Source organism: Hyposmocoma kahamanoa, unplaced genomic scaffold (genome assembly GCF_003589595.1).
Source record: "Hyposmocoma kahamanoa isolate Upper Pololo Valley unplaced genomic scaffold, ASM358959v1 202, whole genome shotgun sequence".
Lineage (NCBI taxonomy): Eukaryota > Metazoa > Arthropoda > Insecta > Lepidoptera > Cosmopterigidae > Hyposmocoma > Hyposmocoma kahamanoa.
In genome coordinates this window covers 16382113-16396932 of record NW_020653726.1, presented here as the reverse complement: position 1 = coordinate 16396932, position 14820 = coordinate 16382113, and the positions used below count along the sequence as shown (strand labels likewise).

At 36.5% G+C, this 14820-nt stretch overlaps 1 protein-coding gene across 3 annotated transcripts in view; it reads left to right on the top strand.

Annotated features, from left to right (window-relative positions):
• LOC113226783 (polypeptide N-acetylgalactosaminyltransferase 2) overlaps positions 1–14820 on the top strand; it is a 171979-nt gene that overhangs the window by 144971 nt on the left and 12188 nt on the right. The gene's annotated exons all lie outside the window — the stretch shown is intronic.

Genomic DNA, 14820 nt, shown 5'->3' with positions numbered 1-14820 from the left:
GTTACGATTATCATTATTAGCCATGTTAGGTTAGGTACACTTAGGTTGTGGAAAGACTTCCCTGCCGGGGTTTTCCCACAGACATACAGCATGGAGTCCTTCTAAAGGGGTTTGAGAAGGATCCTATAGGGTTGGCAAAGTGCTTGTGACGCCCCTGGTGTTGCAGGCGTTCATAGGCGACGTTGACCTCTTTCCATCAGGCGGGCCGTATGCTGGTTTGCTGTCTACATAATATAAAAAAATATATTTCATCATGTATTTTATTAGACTTGAACCTAACACCATATGTCGTCGGGGATATGGTACAATTACACGTAACATTATGAGTCTCCATTTCGGTAATTTAGTGGCCAAATCTAATCCGTGTAAATGTTGTGGGAACCAAATTTGCGTGATTTACGGGAATCCTATTATTATCAGTTCGTAGACAACTTACTCGTAAATTAAAACTTACTGTGCAATGCAATATGCATGCAATGCAATAACGTTAAATCCCTCTCCTGTAAAGTTTGGTTGTGCAGATACGCGTCTTTTGTCAAAGGTACATACGCGGATTTGCGCTGTCCGCATCGGTATATGTTCCGCAGCCTAGACACCGGGCTTCTCTAAGAGGTGTTCAGATCTTTAACCGAAACGCAGCGAGCGAAGATATTGCTGCTACAAACGTGTCGCTTAATACACGACTTGTTCGTTCCGTCACTTGATATCATAAAAAAATCGTCTCCGACTTTAGATTTCATCACGACGCTTTCCTCCACTAATGAAGCAACTGACACGGACTTTATTAACACATGATTGAGAAATAATTCACATAGCGTTGCTACTCCGTAATTGAATTTCTTTGTACGTACTGTACTACCATTCTGTTAGAAGCGTTTATTGGACCACAATGTTGCTGAGAGCAAAAGCCTCGCATTAACACGCAACATGTTATTAGAGATTAATACACGATTAATTGCAACAGGTAGGGCAATGGAATGTTAGTATTACGTAGAAGAAATAATTAGTTTCTAAAGTATTTCTTTATAAACAATAACTCAGCTTGTCCTAAATTTCGTCTGTGTATTACACAAATGATAACAATCAACATTTATAATCTTTAATTAGAGTAATAGATATGCGCTCCTTTAAATTTGTCCATATGTATTTTTTTACGGAACATATTTTATGGAAAATATCGTTCGCCCGCGAAATCTGTCCAGTAATACACGCGTGATAATAACATGTATGTATATAATATTTCAAATAGGGATGCCACTAACGTCTGCCTCTGCATCCGTAATTGCGGATCATCCGCATATTTTTAAATATCAGCTTCTGTGCGATGCGAATGTTTAGCAGGTCACTACAAGATCATCGGGACAGGCCCTACTCAAAGCACGTGCCAAGTACTAGTGCTAATTAATCAGGGATCGATAATTTGCAGAGTATAGTGCAAGCAACGTCATTTTTGTTCTCTAACCAAATTTATTGAGTTTACACTTACAAACTTTTTCATTCAAGACAGCCTAGCTAAAACTTTAAGTATTAATAAATGTCGTAATATTTCTATGCCTTCTGTCTTTAATCTCTTTTGTAATAAAATTATGTAAATTAACAAATTTAATTTAAATTGAATTATGTTTAATTTAAATAAAATTTCAATTATCACCGAATCCACAATTATCTATATTTACTCTGAAAAAAGAGAAACAGACATCTGCACCTACATCCGCAACTACAGATTTCAGATGAAAACCATGAAAAATTCACATCGACGTCCGCATCTGCAGATGTCGTCATATATCTGCGGCATTTCTTTTTCATACTCTTTTGGAAAGAAACGAAAACACCTTTGCAAAGTACTTCTAGGCAAAAGTAACGACTACAAAGTTGGTCGTAGAATTTAAACAGCTGCGTATTAATTAAATTGTTTTAGAACTTGAGCAATTGTAACTTAGTCCTGGCATCATATAATCTAAGAGTTCCCTAGAGTTTCTTACTCGTTCTTCACAGGGAGGTCAGCCAGTGAACTTAGCTTACAAAATGTCGTTTTCAATTGTAAAAAAATTGCTTATGGAATAAATGATTGTTATATTGACTTGATTTTGAATCGCTTCCCAATTTAGCATTTTCTATCTTCTTTGTTGGGATTAAAGTTTAATATCACTAACTATCAATGATACTGACAAAATTCCACAGAGGATAAGTATGCATCAAACTAAAATAATGTAAATGTACCCAAACCTTTGCTCTTTATAGAAAAGGAAGGTCTGTCAGTCGACAAATTATAGAGTAGTAGCTATCATAATTTGTGTTGTAAGCAGTGTTGTTGTTCGTGATTGATGTCTTTGAAATTGCTTGTAAACGTTGATTGAATGATTTTACGTTGGAAGCGGACATAAATGCTCGTCTTGCACTAAGTACACAGATTGACAAAGAAGTTTTTATTGTTTTAAGAAAGACCAAGTGACTGGCCGAACGAGTTGTTAATGAATCTACCTTTGTTTATAATAATTTTAATTTCCTTAATTATCCGTAAATCAAACGCTTGTAACAACTGCGTTAAGCGACACGCCTGTCCATAACAGTTGCAGTGCCACTCAGAGCTTTAAATCGCAAAGATATACATAAGTTGACAAGTCCCATGTGCCTGTAATTTTTACCAGCATCTTTAACCCTTCTAAACCCAAAACACAGTCATAAAAAAATAAAACAGTACTTGGTACTTGGTGTAACGGGCTGGTGTCCGCAACTCGAAGTCAAGGCGCCTATTTTGCGTGGAAAAAACAGTAATGTTCACATTATTGCATATCGCCAGAATTAGGTAAGTTGGCATTACTTGCCTGAACGAGCTCTTTCACAAGGAGCTCTACTGCTACTAAATACACATAAGAATTTACGTAGTTTATTTTATATCACTTCGGGACGTATACGTCCGTCACTCACTCGGCTAGGGCCCATTGAAAACCAGCGTCACAGCCTAGTCCTGGTTGTATTCGCTTTTATTATATTTATATTAGTCTTTTTTTGCCTTTTTTTATATTGTGGCGTTACAATACATGGTTTCTATTTCTATTTCTAAATATCTAGTAAGATGTGCAAATCAAATTATATATCTTTATTGCGTAGGTAATCGTCACGTCTGTTTAAACTGCTAGTCATTCATAGGTCACATTCGCCTTAAAAGAATGATTTGTCTTTTATTTATATCATCTTTCGACATTAAAAAAGTGCCTTTTTTGTGTTTATTACCTCTGTTGCTGTATTCCGTAAAAGGTTCCCCTATAAAACATAAGGCAAAAGATGCCGTTCTTATGACTGTCACGACAACTCGTTCGAGATATGGCCTGTAATGTCAAGGACTAACACAATTCCATTTACGTTCACTCAATGCACAGGATACCAATTTTTTGTTCGCACTGTTTCCATTGAAGCCATTCAATTTTTCTGCAGATCGCACCGGGTTCCTAAGACTATTCTAATTTTTATTCCGTTTATAAAAACAGAATCAATGTCAATGTCGAGCTACAAAAACATCGACGCTATATTACCATCCGCCGGGCCTTCTTAGCTACGGTTACCTAACGTGCCCGCTATACTCGAGGCAAGCGGCACTGTCGCTTACAGATGGCAAACGCCCGAACGAAATGACTTTTATCCCTTGGAGTATGGGCCAGACATTAGTGTAGAACGCCACATTAGCCGGCACACTTGCCCCATCCCATCTCCAGCACACCAGCAAGAGGGATGGCTCCGCAGCTAAGCTGGCAGAAAGAATAAAAAGTAATAAGTACCAGGACCTCGGGTCCTACTACCAATTTACAGCCTTTGGAGTCGAAACCTTTAGCCCTTGGGGTCCCGGTGCCCTTCATCTGTACAAAATTTTATCCAAAAAATTAATAGACTATCTGGGAAATCCAAGGGCAGCTACCTTGGGCAAGCTACCTTGCCCAACGCATTAGCATAGCCATACAAAGGAGGGACGCTGCTGCCAGCATCATGCGGACCTTGCTGCGGGGACCCAATTTTATTCAATAATTTAATCGTAGTTTTACGTTCTAGTATTTAAGCTTTTATTGTACCTAACCTATATATTATGAAAATAAAATAGATTGAAAGTTAGAAACAAAATCATATATATTTTACATTAATAATATATTACAATTTGAAATATAAAAATATATCGGAAACTAGATGTAGGCTCGGGTTGCATCCCTATGTTGTGGTTCTTCCAAGGATTCGCACGAAACGTAATTCTTCCACACATAGATGCCAAACAGCTATGTAGTGGAATTCTAAGTTGGGCCTTTTGAAGGCGAGAGTGAATAGGCATTATAGGTGTGCATGTTCTCATCGTCGATCTCATCGTCACTTTCTGTCAGGTGAGATGAAGTTCTATAGCGCACTTATATTTATAAAATATAAAAAAAAACAATACACAATGCCGCACTCGGCAGAGATGATTGAGTTTAAAGATTTTCTAGGTTTTTCTGATAAAAAGAATAGTTAAAGTACATTTTTCATATTAAGTAGTTTGTATAAGTTAAATATGCTTATGACATATTTTGTAAATAAATTTTCATTTAAGAACAATCTTAATATTGTCTTTTAACATAGTTGAAGACTAACGTTTTTTTAACTCTTTGTTAATCCCTAAATAAATAAATTATTATTAAACATGTCAGCTCTATTAAAAAAAACAATGTATCAAGAAAACACTTAATTAAAACCAAATAGATAAATGAAATAACTACCTAAGCAAACATGTTTACAATTTCATCTTCGCGGCGCTACTTGTTGGCTCCGACAACACAATGTGGTTTTTAATACTTGATTTATGATAGGAATTGTGCTATTTGTAGTCAATTGTGCCTTTTTTGTACTATTTATAAAGTAATTATTGTAATTGAACTATCTAATAAGGGCACAATTTCATACATTAATGAGAAATTATTTTAGCTGTGCGTTTCTTCCGTGGCGGTGGCAGAATATAGTCACTATAAAAAACAAAAGCGTACAACTGCGGTGATTGGAACTCTTTAGAGATGTCTTTGATTTTCACTCTTGATTTTTTTCGTGATAAGTGATGAAAGAACAAAAGATATCGAAATGATATTGACGTGTTCGGTAACAGTGAATCAAAATTTCTAACATCCGCTGGTTGCTTTTTGGAGACAATCACAACTCAAAAGCTCCGTGGTCCAAATTCTGCAGCTTATCCAAATTCTGCAGCTTACTTTTAGCCGGTGATTGACTCAATCCTTATATGACTGTGACTTGTTTAGTTATATTATATTATATTGTAAGTGTGGGTCAGTCGTACAAAATAAATAAATAAATAAGTTATGCGCCTGGTGGTAAGCGACACGTGTGTGCTGATTGAGTACCACGTATAACAAAGTATTTGTAAAAATTTGAAAAAGGCTCTAATCGATCTGTAATTAAAAACGATAGTTGAACAAAACTTTACTAAAACCTAGTTATATACAAACTTAATACTTTTATAGATCTACTCACTCTTTTGCATTTTGCAAAACATTGGATTTCTACGGTTATCCTCACTACTAAATGGAAGAATCTTTCGGGACAGGTTACGAGAACTACTCTGTGAGTGAGTGTCTTTTTGTAAGACTCGCATCCACCGAGACTTGTCGCGGACTCTGCACCGCGCTTGCATCCAACGCGACGAATCCCTTTTATTGGACACCCTTGTATTGTAAGCTGTTGTACAATAAACCAAATCTTCTTCACCAAAATTTCGTCGTTTGATTCCTGGACGTAGTAAGGGGGCACCAGCTAGCCGAGCGAATCTCTACCAACCTGTACACCCCTCCTACTACACTAATATATTTTAAACATTTTACAGAGGGTACTTACTCCAATCCACATACACGTGTAAGCGATAAACCTGTCAATAAGAGCGTGTGTTTACTACGTTCGATTCAGAAATGTCACAAGGATCGTTTATCTCTATATATACAAGCGATATTCGTATTTTCTTGGATTTGAAACGGACTTAGTGCACAAGCGACATCCGAGTCCGAGTCATCAGATGCCGTGCTGCTCAGAGCTTTAAATCGCAAAGATTTCAGGGGCACTACCATTGCACCCGTCACCCTGAGACATAAGTTGACAAGTCCCATGTGCCTGTAATTTCATCAGCAGCCTTACCCTTCTAAACCGGAACACAGTAATGCTCATATTACTGCTTGGCGGCAGAAATAGGTAAGGTGGCAGTACTTCTCTAGACAAACTCTTTCACAAGGACCTCTACTGCTATTAGAATGATGTTGATTTTAAACATTTTTGTGGAATAAAACTGTGATTTCTAAAGTTTACTCTTAATTTATCAATAACTAAAAAAATTATTAGACACGCAAAATTGTCAAAATATAATGAAAACATCCAATAAAAACAAAATTATAATTTCTTTGTACTGCAAAAATAATTATGTAATAAAAAGAGTTTCAGTCGGGTATAAATAATTTCGTCGGTTCTAGAAAGTCCTCAAAGGAACTTGCAGTGTTCCAAACTCTTTGGATTACGGCCACGATATATAAGTAATCGTAATAAAGCCATAAATGTTACAATAATGAGTTTTATTCCAAGTAGGATTAAGATCTTACTTACTTACTTCGTTGCATTGACTTACAATTATATGGACGTCGTGTCCGCGCTAAAAAGTGTCCGAAGTTATAGGGCGTTAAAATCGTATGCAGAGCGTCATTCACGCTTTAGTCTTCGTTTGTTCGGCTGACAGCGAAGCAAGCAAAATTAGACAGTACTGCGATGACATTACAATGTAAATTCAACGTTTTAGCTTTTTCATATTCCTTTACATGTCACTACGTTTAAATAGGTTGACTTGGGACATTTTTTTCGTGGTTTGTGTATTAGATCCGTCGCTCATTTATTTGTAAGTCAATGCTTCGTTGGCTCAGCGACCCGAAATGGGTTTTTGACTCCAATGCGAGTTGGCATCAGTTCTCTGCGTGCAGGGTGCGGAGATCTTTTTCCACTACGTCTCTCGTCCAGACTTGTTGCTACCGCCAGGTGCATGATTTGTTCGTCCCGTCACTTGACCATCATCCTATTTAAGAGGCTTTTGTCGATGTAGCCTCCGCTAATTCTTACGGTTCATAGCCAGCCCCTTGACGTCATTTAGCTGCTCACTTTGACCTTCTTCTTTATTTGTTCACTACACGCCATTCTTAGTTTTCCTCTCTTCCTTTTCCCTTGTATAATCCGCGCAATTATCGTTCTCACAAATTGGTTATTATGTAAAAAAAAATCCAAACATTTTCCCCCTTGTGTTCTCTAGTGTATTTAAAAGATTTCTTTCTTCCCTCTAATCCTTCAAAACTCTTCAAAACTTCCGCATTTGATATCTTTTCAGTCCATTTTTTTTATTCCCCTCCAGCACTATATTTCAAATTACTCCAATCTTTCTATGTCTCTCTTTGTGATTATCCATGTTTCGCATCTCGCGTCACTTGATAGCCATAAAAAAATATTTTCATCACACTTGCACGTAAATGGTATGATTACATACAGGCTAATTTGACTATATTAAATGCCTTTTTTTACTTCAATACCCCAAATAAAACCCTCGGGTCTTAGTGTGATGAAAAACATTTTATGTTCCACCGGCGGTACGGGAATTACGAACCTCGACTCCGAAAGCTCTCACACTTTGGCTTCGGGCTTCTAATAGTGTCTAGTTCGTCATTCCTTATTTACCGCCTTTAATACACAATATAGTTTTAAAATTACAAATTACGTCTTTTAGTGTGTAAAGGATAATACATTGAGCCTCGTCAGTCCCTCACTTTTAGATGTTGTCTGACGAAACAATCCAAACTATATAAAATAAGCTAAAATGTCAAACACATCTAGTATAGGTATGTATGTGCCAAGATACTAAAATTTTCTTATACATTATTCTGGCTATCCAATATAAACTTTAATGCTGTACGTCTGTTATGCAGCAACCAAACTTGGGCAAGAAATGATTTTCTGTGAAATGCACTGTAGATTGGGCATGCATTGAAAGGTCAAAATAGATGTATACGGGCTACATGCGGCTTAAAAAAGCAGGCAGTAGCCGATCGTACTCTAAAAAGTTAAAGTTAAGTTACGTGATGAAATCAGAATTGACGAAATGCTCGGACATAATTATACAGAATTGATGCTATAGTAAAATTACACATTAACACGGAATTGGAGTCTACACCCTGAAATGACTCACGATGTGATGACCCACGGAAGTCCAGACTTGTGACGTTGCTGATCTCCTTTATCGTCATTCCACCTTTTTATCAACCTCTTTTCTGCTTCCTGGCCATTTATTTTTAAAATTTTAAATCGTTCTCGAATTTCGTTTCCTTCACTTTTCTTACGTTATTCGATGCGTCGTGACTCGCATCAAAATTCTTGAAACGAGAGCACTGCCCATAAATCACAAATCGCCTTCATTTCCTTATTGTTAAACTTCACGTCGAATACTGTTAATATTATATAGTTATATAGGTCCTTTTGGACCTTTCTTTTCCTTTTTTATCACCTCTTGTAATAAATCTTGTGAACAGAGCCTTCTGCATTCTCATTTCTCTAAGGCTACGCTACAGGGTTAATGCCTGTAAACTGAAAATTTACCAAGACTTAGGTTTATAGTTTATACCTTTGCCTTTTCCTTAAACAAAAAATTATACATATTTGAAAATTCAATTTTCGTAAATTGTCACTATAATTTCTTTCAATTCGTTACACGGGCACATCGTTCTAATCAACTACAAAGTAGATCACGCAAAACTGCTCTACTTCTGGAGAGAGTAATTGTGATTCGTCAAATTTATTTATTTAATAAGATTTTTTGCTTGGATACAAGTCCTTTGAGCTAGGTCTCCATTTAATTATCGGAATCCTTAGTAAATATTTTTTATTGTGTTTTTAATGTAGTTATAGAATGGCAAAAAGACCTTTAGGTTTCTTGAATAGTCTTCTAAGCGGCGGGAGTCATACCGTACTATGTATTTTTGTAACGCCTTCATAACCTTATGTATCACGAAGAAATAATTAAATTTTAAATTAGAACATTTCAAAACTTAAAATTCGAAATTTGATAATTTTTTCAAAACTTAAAAATTTACGTCGGTAATGATAATTTAAAAGTAGACCGTAATGCACAAGCGATAATGCATATTGCATTATTTGTGGTTATTGTAAACACATTACGCCGTAAGAGAGTTTTTGCTCAATACTGATCGCCCGTTCTCTTTTACGAAACTTAATGTGGGTGTTGCATGTTGCTTTGATTGCAGAGAAATAAAAATGATAAGCTCTTGCAGAAAATCTTTGTTATACACGTCATAATCATTAGAGAAAAAAAAATTAGTCTTGATTGTAATCATTATTATTTATTTATTGAGTATTCGCAATAGTGCCATAGTACCATCAGTTTAAACAGGTAACAAAATAAAGAAGAAACTCAAAACGTAATAATACTTAAACTAAAAATTAATTGCTATGAAAACTGTAATACCAAAAACCCGCCATTTTGTTTATATGTTGTTAACGTCAAAAACGTATAGGTTGTAGTGAATATTATATATCTGATTTTCCAATTTTGAATTCAAATGATAAAGCGCCCCTAGCGGCCACAACGAGAAGTAAATTTTTCCATATAAATTTTTTAGTCAAACTAGATACATTAATCAAATGCAAAGTCATGCACATGTTATTCAATATAACCCGCAAAATTTTTTCCTGCATTTGTAATATTTCTTATAATGAATATTATGATGTTTTACTACGTGTATTCATTTTTTTTTTTTAATTGCTCCACCAGTTTGTTCTATAATATTAATACAAAGATCGAACATAATGAAAAATTTCTTCGAGTTCTTTCGATTTTTTTTATTTTCAATTTCTATTACTATTGAATTTTCAGTCATGTAAATTGTATAACTACATAATAATATGTATTAGTGATCATTTTGGGTTGTGTGAATTATGTCAGAAACTATACTAACTACTATACTCTGGTCTGGTCTAACTATACTCTCACACAGTATAAACAGAACAGAGTATAGTGGTATCTTTATATACATAGATGCTTGTTTTTTGTTTCGTCGTGATGATAGTAGTAGTTTATAGTTGTAGTCCAACGTTTAACACTGTAGACGCTGAATGATGGAAGTCCAGATTTCGATTCCCGGTAGGACGAATTTAGGAAAATGAACTTTTGTATATTGTTTCTGGTCTGGGTGTCATGGGTAGTGCTCCAGGATGAATTCCACTGCTTTGGTACTCGTAAGGTGGCCCAACGGCTTACATGAAGAGGTCCCGGATTCGATTCCTGGTAGGACCGAATTGGGAAACGAACTTTTCTAAATTGGCTCTGATCTTAGTGAATTCCGTTGCTCTGGTACTCATACTACCTACAGGGAATTCCCTAGTTTAAGACCAGACCATTGGCGCGGTTGTGTTGATTGTTAATAATAACCGTAACAAAAATGGTACACTGTTTTCACAAAAATAAGTTAATATCATGGCTGTAAAAATTACTTGCCTGCAGTCTTGTTCTGTGGACTGTATAACTTGGGCCTTTTCAAAGCGAGAGTTAATAAGCATTATAGAAGCGTGAAACATAAGAGAACGAGTACGGGTCGGGCGCGTGTCGGGTCGGGAGCACGACGGATGTAATTCCGTGTATTTGTATAGACGATAACACCACGCGCGGGCGCAAGACGGGCGCACCTGCCGTGCTCCCGGCCCGATAGGCGCCCGACCAGTCCACTGCTCATACTCCACCGTCACTTTCCAACAGGTCAAATGCGCACTTATTTTAAATATAAAAAACATGATATTAACTAAGAATAAAGATGTTTAATGGTCTGAAATAAATAATTATTATTATTATTGTTAGTAATAATAGTAGTGTTGTACATTAGCATTGTGTTCATTCTAGATCTTTACAGGTAAACAAAATTTCCTTAACACGCAAAGAGGTCAGCCTCGTCGCCATGGTTACCACAAATTAGCGCTCCCACACGGCCTCGTTCGTCGTTGCAACAACGATTTAGTTTGAAAGTTGCCTCATAGTTAGATGCACTATTTCTTACCTATGGTCACGAGAGTACGCGGTTTAAAACTATAGGTGAAACTTTACACTAAAGATTATGTATTATTACACTGTAATCTAGTTTAGTCTGCTACTAAACTAGACTAAACAAAACTAGAGCTCATTGTCAAAAATGGCGTCCAGGGAAGTACTGCAACTATTTCTGCCGCCAAACAATAAAATGAGCATTACTGTGTTCTGGTTTTGAAGGTAATCATCTCAGTTGTATGTCTATAGTGTCAAAGATTTTGTACACTTGGTATTCTGTTAAAAGTTACGAGTAGTAGCTGTCAGTGGCTAGCCATCGCGCAACTATTCAACTGTCATTACAATTTTTTTAACCGACTTCAAAAAATGGAGGAGGTTCTCAATTCGTCTGTATGTTTTTTTTGTGTGTATGTTACGCGATAACTCCGCCACTTGTGAACCAATTTTGATGATTCTTTTTTTGTTGGAAAGAAGGTACCTCAGATGTGATCCCATTCAAGAAAATGATCCACCGCTACGGGTGGCAAACTAGGGGATGAAATTTTTAACCGGGGGTTAGGTTATATTATATTCTGCTCTTCAATGGCAAGTCGACAGCGTCGATGGTGTAGTCTACTAATAATTTATTTATTTATTTATGTTGACGTTACAAAAGATCCATAAATACATACCTTATGGACTAACACACATAATAATATAATAAAACACTAACATTATTTATTTATTTACACGTACGGACAGCGACGTGAGACGCAATGTGGGTGTCCGGTAGCTGCCGTCGGAAAATGTCCTTCTTCATGAAGGTCGATAAATGTTGAGTTTATAATATTCTATACATTTAATTTGAAGAATAAATTGCTGATAAAACGATATCAAAATTAAGATGTGCATAGCAGTTTCCATAGTAATTTTCATTGTAATTTCCATAGATATTTTGGCAAGGCAACATAGTAATTTCCATCATAGTTTTGATAACGATCTTTAGTGGCTTATAGAATGAATGCCATCACTGCCATACCACTAAGACTACTGAGACTGAATCGCCTTTGCAACTAGACTTCAGCAAATTATCAAATATTATCATAATTGCTATATAATCTCAATGGAGTCTCAATTACAATGACGAGCGGTTTCGAGAAAATTAGCAGATTAAGGGCCCTGTTTAGTTCGTTCACTTGTCGTCCGTGTCGGTCGTTGTATTGTTCGTTGGATTGTCTTTTGTTGTGTTTGAAATAAATATTGTAAATGATAAACGTGTACAAATGTTTATTTACAAAAAGCAGCTACTGGGTTTCTTGCTCACTTTCTCAGATAATTTGCCTTTCCAGTGAACAGTAGTATAATCAATATGACCATTTCAAATGTAATTTGCTTACCTATTAAATAAAGATGTATTTGAGTTTCAATTATGAGATAATAACACTTATACGAGTAGTGTGCGATGGAATTGCGTAATTTCATTCCGCTTTCCCCTTTTCATCATCGGGGAACTAGACGTGGGGTGGGGTTCCACCCGTATGTTGTGGATATTCACAAGATTCGCAAGATGCGTGTCGCTTCCACATTTATATGGCGAGTGGCTAGGGAGTGGAATATCCTGCCTGCGGACTTATCCCCCGAACGCTAGAACTTGGGCCTTTTCAAGGCGAGAGTGAATAGGCATTATTTAGGTGTGCATGCTACATCGTCGACCTCATTGTCGCTTTCTATCAGGTGAGATGGAAGTAAAATGCGCGCTTATTTTTTATAAAAAGAACTTATAATAACTAGTAATGTTTCAGGAAAAAAAATGACCTTTTAAATATAAATAAATATATTTTACAATGAAGAATCGTGCTCTGTAATTTTAGGCTAAACTAGAGATGAGTACAGACTGTATATATACGTTTATTTGATTACGAATATTCTCATTAAAAGGTTGCCACTTGCGAAATAAATGTTTTAATTTCAAACGTTGTTGCTAAATAATACATAAATATTTTATTGTATAAATATTTATAACCAAAATTCAAATCTAAGCTAATTATTAATACAAAGATCGAACACTGAGAAAAAAATCCTTCGACCCGGCCGGATTCGAATCGACGTCTCCCAGCAAACCGTGCCAGACGCTATGCCAACTAAGCCACGGAACGTATCACACGAATTTTTCTATGTGGTTGTTATCGGATCCTTGCTTTTTGGTTTTTAAATTAGTAACCTACTAATTTTCGTATTCGAATGATCTGGATGAATATTACTAATATTAAATAGTAACGAATGATCATCCAGACATTCCATAGAGCATTTCTGCCTAGCCATCTCTGACATATCGTAAATGTGATGGGGACAGGGACATTTTGATATGGACATAGTGAATGGTTGCGAGTAGTTCCGACTTATGAATCATTGGACTTTTTTCTGATTCGACCGAATGGCAGAGGCTTTCGGTATCGGTAATCATCCTGATTATGCTTGGATTAGACTTAGGCGAATGATTTGCTCATTTGTATGATAGTATTAGTCACATTCAAAATCACGTATCACTACTCTGTGTGGGGGATCCGTAAGCAGCACAATGGTGTTGAGTCGGGTGAGTACTCCACGAAGTTTGCAGATACGGGTGAAAGACAACGCTCGACCCTCAGGGCGGTCGAGCGTTTCAGGTTCTATCACAATGTGAATTTTAATTAATTTGTGGTGTCAATACCAACTCAACATCTGTCGACCTTTATGATGGATAAATATGCACCAACGTCTCCGAGGCCGGTTGCCGGACACCCACCTTGTTCACACGTCACAGTCCATACATGTAAATAAATAGTGTTCCATTACCTTTTTTTAATTTGATTACGTTATTTAATTTAGTATATACCTTAAGGACTAACATACAAAAATATAATAAAACACTGTTTAGTAGCAGTAGAACACCTTGTGAAAGAGTTCTTCCAGGGAAGTACTGCCACCTTACCTATTTCTGCTGCCAAGCAGCGATGTCAGCATTACTATGTTCCGGTTTTGAAGGGTGCTGGTGAAATTATAGGCATATGAGACATGTCGATTTGTCTCAGAGTGCAGTGGCAGTCCACCTCAGATCTTTGCGATTTAAAGCTCTGAATGGCACTGCAACTGTTATGGACTTGCGTGTAGTTTACCATCAGGCGCACGACTTGTCCGTTCCGTCATTTGATTTTAAAAAAATTACACTATTTATGCTAAATAACTAATCTACACGAATTGCACTTGTCGGCGATGTATGCCGCAGTCTGGCGTCAAGTTGCCTTCCACGGAACCGCCGATATAATTGTGACTTCCTTCGGCTAACCGTCCTCCTTCATGAAGGTCGACAGATGTTTGATTTATTTATATTATAAGGTATTTATTTATGAGGTAAGTAATTGATGAGTCAATGTAATCTGAGTATATATAAATAAATAAAAAAACAAGACAAATTACCCTAATTAAACGATACAGTATGCCTTTAAAAGACATCTTTTTATTGACGTACGGTCTACACAATTAGCATCTTTTTTAACTAATTGTACGCACATATTTCTTTAGAAATGCCTCGTGTTTGTGTTTCTGGTTCCCTATTCTTCGCATCACGTCGCAATTACTCAAGCGAGTGAATGGAAGAAAATTACGCAACGCGGATCATCGCTTGACATGTCCCCTTCACCCTTGTATTCAACACCTTTATATTTACGTCCACACAGTGTCAGCTTTACAAATAGGTAATATTTGCACGT